Source organism: Cebidichthys violaceus, unplaced genomic scaffold, assembly GCF_023349555.1.
Source record: "Cebidichthys violaceus isolate CVI_PGR_0920_01 unplaced genomic scaffold, fCebVio1.0.p SCAF_1, whole genome shotgun sequence".
In the NCBI taxonomy this organism is placed as follows: Eukaryota; Metazoa; Chordata; class Actinopteri; order Perciformes; family Stichaeidae; genus Cebidichthys; species Cebidichthys violaceus.
The window spans coordinates 2475413-2484828 of record NW_027176262.1 but is presented as its reverse complement, the minus strand read 5'-3'; the positions used below and the strand labels follow the sequence as shown (position 1 = coordinate 2484828).

At 43.6% G+C, this 9416-nt stretch overlaps 1 protein-coding gene across 1 annotated transcript in view; it reads left to right on the top strand.

Moving 5' to 3' along the window:
* The first annotated feature begins 8329 nt into the window (after positions 1–8329).
* LOC137869025 (endothelin-converting enzyme-like 1) overlaps positions 8330–9416 on the top strand; it is a 48690-nt gene continuing 47603 nt past the window's right edge. The window contains exon 1 of the mRNA XM_068706117.1: positions 8330–8489. The gene's annotated coding sequence lies outside the window, so the exon portion shown is untranslated. The remainder of the gene's footprint in view (positions 8490–9416) is intronic.

Sequence of the window (9416 nt, the reverse complement as noted above, 5' to 3'; positions counted from 1 at the left end):
ACAGCGAAGCATGACGACAACAGCTCAAACAAATGAAATTAGTCCGATGACCGATAGAAATAATTGATTACAGTTAATTGCCGGTGAAGCGGTTTGTGTGTATTTACTTTGGTCTTATTGATCAAATCAACATATAGGCAGATGAGCGACGTTGAGCCAGACGTGGATTTGAGACGTCTATTCAAACGCAAAATCCAAAACAACAAACTGGCTTCACACTGCCTCACTTGAGTGAACTTATCATCTGCATGCACTCTCCCTCCACCTGTGCACCATGCACTCTGCTCTTGGCACAAAACACCACACAGACGGACAAAGACAATTTAAAAAATACCAGTCTGTTGAAGTTCTCAGTGGCTCGTAGTGTTTTAATGGGCTCGTGGGAGACGAGCAAGTCCCGAGCAGAATCGATCACCGGCGATCGCACAAAGCAGTTGCTCTCAAACGACTGCAAGACCCAGGGCATGATGGGAAATGCCCGGCTGTTGCCAGATCTAAGAGCTGATTGGCTCATATTTTATACAACAAACACCATGTTTGGTATCAAGTTTTCTGTGAAATTGTAATACTTAACTCTAGATTGTGGCTGTTAGTCGCATGCTGTGCAATGAAGGTTTAATCTGAAAACATATCTTGTGTGGTTGATATAATACAACTTATTTAGATAGCACTTATCAAAACAAGCAGCAAATTGTTGAGAATCGATATTCACTTAAAAAAACTGTCATTTGCCTGAGTATTACTCAGTGAAAGCTTATTGTTGATCATGAATGTAGTCGTTTGACTACAGACTGTGTTGGACGTGGTCATCCTGACGTCAACTATTGGTTTTTAAGCCTCGAGTTCTGCGTTTTGCCGTTTTTTAGAGGAGTGACGTAGAGACGTCGTATACGTCTCTGTAGACCTGTCAATCACTGTGTAGCCCCGCCCCTAAAGCATCCCCTGCTTTATGGTCTGTTTGACTCTAAATGGAGCATAATGTACTAAATGAACATCATGCTGTATTGAAGAAGACTGTAAACTAGAGATTGAGACCATAACTCATGTTTACAATGTTTACTGAGGGAATAAATCAAGAGGAGAAGTAGAGTCATTTTAGACTAGACTTCTATACAACCAGAGGAGTCGCCCCCTGATGGACACTAGAGAATGCAGCTTTTAAGACACTTCTGCTTTGGCTTTATTCATCAGAACCGGAGGTTTGCCGAGTTTTTCCCAGGATTTTTATGTTTCCGTCACACAGAGTAATACATTCTCTGAGATCACGAAGTGAAACGTTCTTCCTGCTGTTTGTTCCTTCCTGCTTCACATGACGACGTTGTGCTTCTGAAACACTAAAGCAGCATTATCAAAATGATACTTTGTTTAATCAGAAAAACTAATTAGATGCGGTAGCTTCTCAAAAATGAAGAGCGAGAAAACACAGAGGAACGAAGAAACGGCGCCTTCTTGTTTTGCGCGAGCAATCGGCGCCGTTGGTTGTAAAAGTGTAGAGGCCGGCGGAGGCTGCCAATCATCTGGAAAATGTCCTTTTTTCGTTTGTTCGTGGTAATTACAGCAGCATCTCAAACTTAATGTGCTGCGATGTACTGAAGTAAAAACGCTACATGTGCATCTCAAGGTTGCTTCCTTGCGTTGCTTCTTCACACGTTTCCTGCGCGGTTGCGAGGCCGCATTTGTTTTCCGCCTCTTCCTCCCACCGCTTCATCTCAGCGTCATCGCTCCCTCTGAAGCCTCCTTCCATCCATCTCCTTCCTTCCAGCCATATCTCTCCCCCTCCATGCCTCTCTCCCTTTTCCCTCGCTTGTTTGAAGGAGAGCTCTTTGAGGGTCCACTGACTTAATTACTGTAATGGGGTTTCTGACACTTGAGACTAAAGAACTAAAAAAAACGACGGAGAAAAGGGATTGGGGAGGAAGTGGGGGGGGGGGGTGGGGGGGGACATTATTATTAGTTTTATATAATGGCCTCGGTCCGTAACAGAAAGCACCACAGAGAGACATTCTTTTGCAGCAGTTTGTTGCGCTTTCTCATCAGTCCTTCGTTATTCTGAATGTTTAATTGCATGTTTGTGCGAGCGAGCATGTGTGTGTGTGTGTGTGTGTGTGTGTGTGTGTGTGTGTGTGTGTAGCTGGTTTTTTTTTGCACGTTGCATAGCAGTCGTTCAGAAGTGTTCAGAAGAGTTCACAAGAGTCTCTCAGAAAAAAAACTGTTAATTAAGCAATTATTGAACATTGCAGCTGTGACTCATGGGAGACGCGCCGGCGTGTTATTGGGGGGGGTTCTTGTTTTTCGCAGGTTGTTTATGGTTAAACTGCGGTTCAAGGATTTTTCAGAGATCCTTGAGGGGATTTTTTTTTTTTTTTTGCAAACAACTTTTCTAATTTTGCAATTGAAGCAGAAGTTAGCTCAACATTCTGAGAGCTTCTCCGGCGCAGACGTTGATCCCTCGGTTAATGATATACGGCCATTTAAGTGTGAGACACCTCCGCTTGATTAGATGAATTTAAAAGACGCTGACCCCCCCCCCCCCCCCCCCCCCCCCATCGAGAAAATAGAATTGACCCACCTGATGCTGGGAGTCCGGACTCAAACGACAGGAGGAGGAAGAAAAAGGTTTTAGCGCAAGAAAAACAAGACGACAGGAAGAACAAAGCTGAGGAGGAGGAGGAGGAGGAGGAGGAGGAGGAGGAGGAGGAGGAATGAGAGCCAAGTTCTTGTCCATCTTCATTATAATTCATTTACATTTTTCGTCAGGCACAGAGACATCTCAGACGTTTGGCTCAGGGGTTTTTTGGCGCACGCACAAACACGGACCTACACGGATATTTAGATTCGGTTTCAATTTAATTAAATCACAAACCGAATCAGTATTTTAGAAACGTGCACAAGCCGTCGCCACAAAAAAAAAGCTTCTTTTAATCTATAATTATAGAAGTAGGAATGAATTCTCTGCTATTTTCTCTGCTGGATAAATGACAATTTATTTCAAACTGCATTTTAATTTCACTGAACCGAAGCAGACCTGGCTACTGGCTAAGTTACTGTAGAGACTAACTTAAAAACAGAATTTCTATTCTAATTACTATTTACGATTCTCCAGGGGCTTCCCTCCTTAGTAGCTAATGATCCTGCTTTCAAGAGGCCTTTTTCACAGCAAATGTTTTGACCTGCAGCAAACACACACACACACACACTCATACAGCACTACATGCAGTCCTGTCTGCTCAAATTAACTTAATTCTCCAATTCAAAATAAACTTTTGAGAAAATGACTCTACTTCTCTCTTGATTTATTCCCCTCAGTAAACATTGTAAACATGAGTTTATGGTCTCAATCTCTAGTTTACAGTCTTCTTCAATACAGCATGATGTTCATTTAGTACATTATGCTCCATTTAGAGTCACACAGACCAGAAAGCAGGGGATGCTTTAGGGGCGGGCTTACTGTGATTGACAGGTCTCTACCAGAGACGTATACGGCAACCGACGGGTGACGTCACGACGACTACGTTCACGTCTCATATTCGATCTGTGGTTGTAATATTAAAAGATGCTAAGTTGAATCTTTTACCCTAAACAAAAGCTCACACAAACTTGTTTTTCATACAGAAGAACACACACACACACACACACACACACACACACACACACACACACACATCTATGTTATCCCTCCGGGGGGGTTGCTTGGTGGGGGGGTTGGGGAATATAAATGGTGCTCCAGTTCCCCTTTAGTCTGTCTGAGTGGAAGATGGAGGGGGGGTGGATGCATGGGGCGGGGTCAGGCTCAGGTGCTGAGCAGACAGCAGGAAAAAACATCCCCCCCCCCCCCGTCCCCCTGTCCCCCCTCCCATCTCCTCTTATCTAAGCTGTTGCACCTTTCAGGGGAGCCACCTCTATCCATCTTCAGTTGGGCTAAACCCGAGAGCTACCTGGAGGCTACCTCTGTAATTCTATTGCACTTATCCCCGGAGGAAGGTGGCGCGTATTTCACCGCTCGCACACATCGGCTAACATGTTCTTGTGGAATCGGCACACTTGTATTATCATCTCAGTGTCTGGCTTCCTTGGTGAGATGTCAGCTGCATCTGGGACCTTGATGAATCAAGTGAACCAGGGCACAAAGGGTATTTTAAAAGCTCAAAAATAGACTTGTATTCTGCCACCAAGGACTGGATCGTGACGTCACCTCATTGGTTGTGGACCGCTGTTTTGTAGCCTCGAGTTCGGCGATTTCGCTGTCGGCCATCTTGGATTACAGCCGTCGCCATGTTTTGGTTTTTGTTGCAACCAGTGAACAGGAAGTTTCTATATTTGGAAGGCGGAGGAGTGACGGTAGAGACGCTGTTTATTTATCTGGTAGCGGCAGCGACAGTGGTCTCCTGCGTGAAAGTCCTGTGTTTGTTGACTACCGTTTTGAAGCCTCAAGTTCGGCATTTGGCCGTCGTCTTCTTGGTTTTTTTGCAACCAGAAAAGTGACATGAGAGGGTGGAGCTAAGTACAACAACACGCTGAATACAAAAAGACATTTTCAGGCGAGCAAAATGTCACAATTAACTATAACACACTGTGAAAGTTGTAAGACAAAAACACGGACAACTCCCAGACAGGACAACAACGTGGTAGCTACCCTGTCAATCAGTGTGTAGCCCCGCCCCTAAAGCATCCCCTGCTTTCTGGTCTGTTTGACTCTAAATGGAGCATAATGTACTAAATGAACATCATGCTGTATTGAAGAAGACTGTAAACTAGAGATTGAGACCATAAACTCATGTTTACAATGTTTACTGAGGAATAAATCAAGAGAGAAGTAGAGTCATTTTAGACTAGACTTCTATACAACCAGAGGAGTCGCCCCCTGGTGGACACTAGAGAGAATGCAGCTTTTAAGACACTTTCTTATTGGCTTCCCTCTGCAGACCCCGGAGGTTGCCGCCTGTCTGCAACTCATATAGACTCTTCGATTATTGTCAAGAGGAAGGTTTAGCGCAGCTGCGTTGTGTGTGTGTGTGTGTGTGTGTGTGTGTGTGTGTGTGTGTGTGTGTGTGTGTGTGTGTGTGTGTGTGTGTGCGTGTGTGTGTGCGTGTGTGTGTGTGTGTGTTTGCGTGCAGTGTTGTTCTTTGTATAAGTGTGTGTGAGAGCCAGAATAAAGATGAGAGAGTGAGTTTCCTTTGTCTGTCCCTGTGGCAGCAGGTGTGTAAATAAAACACTAATAAAAATGTGGATGAATCAAAGTGCCGAGGGACCGGAACGCCACTCATCCGCGCGCTCTCCGTCAGACTCCCGACATCGATCCCGGCTCATCTGCTCATCATCATCGTCCCCCGGCTGCTCCGGAGCGCTGCTCTCCCTCCTCTCCCGGCCTGCCGGGGCACTCGTTATAATTCCGGGTCTGTAGGCCGCGAGTGTTGTGGCATAATTTCTGTGCTGGCAGTGACAGCTGAACCCAAAATCCACTGCTTCACTGAGCCGGATTATAGGCCTAGTTAGAGGCCTGGTTTGTCTCGTTTCCCCTCGCTGTTGTTACCTGTTAGCGAAATGAGCCCAGGAACTGACGGGAGAAGGTGGGATGAAAACGGCCCCGAGCCAACGGCAAATTAGCCGAGGAAATCACATCCGTGAAGAGGAAGGAATAAAACACTCCACAAAGTAATTTGCGGTCGAGGTAAATGAAAAGGCGGGAAAACAGCCAGCAATCATCACAAAGCAATCAGTGACTCCAGTGAACTTCTCTTTGGTAACAAATGGGTATAATAGCAGATACCGAGGTACTGTAAGGGCTGAACTGTAATATGTACATCTTAATGACATAGTTTTAATATCAGAGCATATGAAAAATACTCATTGTAGTATGGGAGTATATAAAAAACATTACTTTTAATATGAGATTATATGAAAAATACTCATTTTAGTATGGGAGTATATGAAAAACACTACCTTAAATAAGACAGTATAGGATAAACACTACTTTTAATATGAGAGTATATGAAAAACTACTTTTCAATGAGCGGTAAATCCATTTCACTGTATACTGCAACGTAGGTGTTTAGCTTTAGGCACCCTTTGGTGTCTGTGTGCGACGCATCGGGTTTTCAATTAACTCCAATGTAAACCCGTAACTAACGTATCCTCATACAACGGATTGTATGATAGTTTTTGTGTGTTTTGATACGCAAGCCAGCAACACTCGTTACACGAATACAGGCTTTTCAAAATAAACCTCTGTCTTCACAGGAAACTACTTAGTTAAGTTTAGGCAACAAAACTACTTAGTTAGGTTTAGACAACAAAACTACTTAGTTAGGTTTAGACAACAAAACTACTTAGTTAGGTTCAGACAACAAAACTACTTAGTTAGGTTTAGACAACAAAACTACTTAGTTAGGTTTAGACAACAAAAGTACTTAGTTAGGTTTAGACAACAAAATGACTTAGTTAGGTTTAGACAACAAAACTACTTAGTTAGGTTTAGACAACAAAACTACTTAGTTAGGTTTAGGCAACAAACCTACTTAGTGAGGTTTAGACAACTAAACTACTTAGTTAGGTTTAGACAACTAAACTACTTAGTTAGGTTTAGACAACAAAACTACTTAGTTAGGTTTAGGCAACAAACCTACTTAGTGAGGTTTAGACAACTAAACTACTTAGTTAGGTTTAGACAACAAAACTACTTAGTTAGGTTTAGACAACAAAACTACTTAGTTAGGTTTAGGCAACAAAACTACTTAGTTAGGTTTAGACAACAAAACTACTTAGTTAGGTTTAGACAACAAAACTACTTAGTTAGGTTTAGACAACAAAACTACTTAGTTAGGTTTAGGCAACAAAACTACTCAGTTAGGTTTAAGAAAAGATGGTGGTTTGGGTTGAAATAACCACAGCCTAATGTGTGCTTTTGCGTCCTGTTTTTTCCTCGTTTACTCCCCACCATAGCTACGATCCCCTCTCCCCCATCTTTGCCAGTCACCAGACCCTACTCTTCTTGCTCACATGTCCCTCACTACCCACAATCCCCACAGCATGTTGCCAACCATTCCTTCCTGTGTCTGTTCCCTCCTACATGTTTGACCTGCTGACCACAGTAACTCTAAGATAAACTTGGGTCGTCTTCCCTGCGATCATTATTTTTTGTGTTGCAGTTTTTTCTATTTTCTCAGTGAGTAAACAGAAGGTTTAAAAATAGTATATTTGTGGTTACAGTCTCCAGAATGGACCAGCAGTCCTCCCCCTCATCAGCTCGTCACTGAACAGGGTCGCGGTAATAAAATGGTCAGTTAGTTGCCCGACCGATTTGCATGATAATATTTAGTCGACCTTTTGGTTTTGATTAGTTCGGTTTGTGTGACTTTCAGGCTACGTGGAGATTAATGGTTCCGTAGGGGATGTTTAGCGACGGAAGATTTATTAAAGAAATGGACTCGGTGATTTGGTAGAATCATAAAATGTTGCAGCCCAATAATATTAATCAGTGGAATAGACTCATTCATTTAGGAATGGGTTGATGTTCTCTCTCTGAGCTGCTGGCTCTTCATATATTCATGTGTTCATATGTATTCAGATGTTTCTTCATTTATGCATCATGTCCATACAGGTACAGTGTTGTGAGGTGTGGATTATTATGGGATTATATATATATATATATATATATATATATATATATATATATATATATATATATATATATACAGTATATAGTAAGCCTTTATGTGCAGGACGTCTTATATAACCAGCTGAGGATGTTTGGATGCTGAATTGAGCATCAAAAGTCTCCATTTGAAGTCAATCGTCTTCTTAAAAAAACAGCGATAACAATAACAATGCAAGCAGAAGTATTTACACAAACAAATATTGAATAATGTTATAAAATGTGCATTCGGCTTCTTAATCACATGACACAAATACCAATTTAAATGAAATGAAAGAGAATAATAATAAAAAAAGGACAGCCAGTGGACAAGGATTAACATCTGTTTAACTCGTGTGACTGTGTGTGTGTGTGTGTGTGTGTGTGTGTGTGTGTGTGTGTGTGTGTGTGTGTGTGTGTGTGTGTGTGAGTGTAGAGGTGTGTGTGTGTGTGTGTGTGTGTGTGTGTGTGTGTGTGAGTGTGTGTGTGAGTGTAGAGGTGTGTGTGTGTGTGTGTGTGTGTGTGTGTGTGTGTGTGTGTGTGTGTGTGTGAGTGTAGAGGTGTGTGTTAATGAGGGACCCCCTCCTCCCTCCTCTCTCTCTCTCTCTCTCTCTCTCTCTCCCTCCCTCCCCTCCATACATCGGAGGCTGTGAGCTGCAGCGGCGGCAGAACGCGGTGCGGATCCCAGCGCGCGCGTGTGTGTGTGTGTGTTAGAGTGTAGGTCGATCTCCGGAGGGGGAACAGGGATAATCCTGGTCGGACCTGCAGTGGACTGGACCTCCGCTGTCTGCACACTCAGAGCCAAGGCGCCTCTCACGCTTCCACCCAGGGGGGGATATTTGTCATCTACCCGCCACAGGTATGGTCTCTCTATTTGTGCACAAGTTTGCGTCGCTGCGGGGCTCTCCGCACCTCTGATCAGCCATGGATATAAATAACCTGCACGGGTCCATGGCACCGCTCACGGCTCCTAGACTAAACCCACGTTGATTCATGCTGCTGAAGGAGAAAGCTGTCCATACGTGTACTTGGGAGTCACGTCTGTAGCAGCGGACACTCGTACGTGTTGGGTCTTTTCTTCACGTGTCACAGCGCGGGACCAGAAGTTTTATTATGGTCAGTAATGAGACGCGTCCGTCGGCCAGCTGCCACTAAAAGAGAGGAATAGATGATTGAATTGGACGCGTGGATGCTGAGCCGGTCTGTCGGTCTTGCACGTGACTGAAGTTGACATGCTGAGTTAATAACTGTCCACTTTACAGAAGGACGAAGTGTCCCAATTGAGAGTAGCAGGCGTGGATTTATGATGTTGCAGTTTCTACGAAGCTTGTTTGCGTCGTTGGTGATGATTCGACGGATAACATGTATCTAACGCCACTGGAATACATCGCGATTTAGCTAAAAAACTAAATATCAAAAAGCAGATTTTCTTTATTTTGCACAGCAGCAGCAGCAGCAGCTGCCGGGTCTGCGTCTTTACGCACCACGAGTTTATGCCACCAAAAAGTTTGAAATCATATCAGTCGCTGTCTTTGTGAGCCCGGACACACACGGTACCCTGCGTGCATGCAGCCGTTTCAACTGCTCTGTCCACCACCAGGCACGCGCTGTTCTCCAAAAGTGCAATTTAATATCTTTTCTCTTATTGTTTAAAGATCATAACTTAAGACCGTGCACATGCAAAATGTATAAAATACATCCGGCATAAGATGAGTCATAACACGGTTAAAGTGATAAACACATTTTGGGAAGTCATTGAGGTTAATAGAGTTATGTCAGCGCCTTA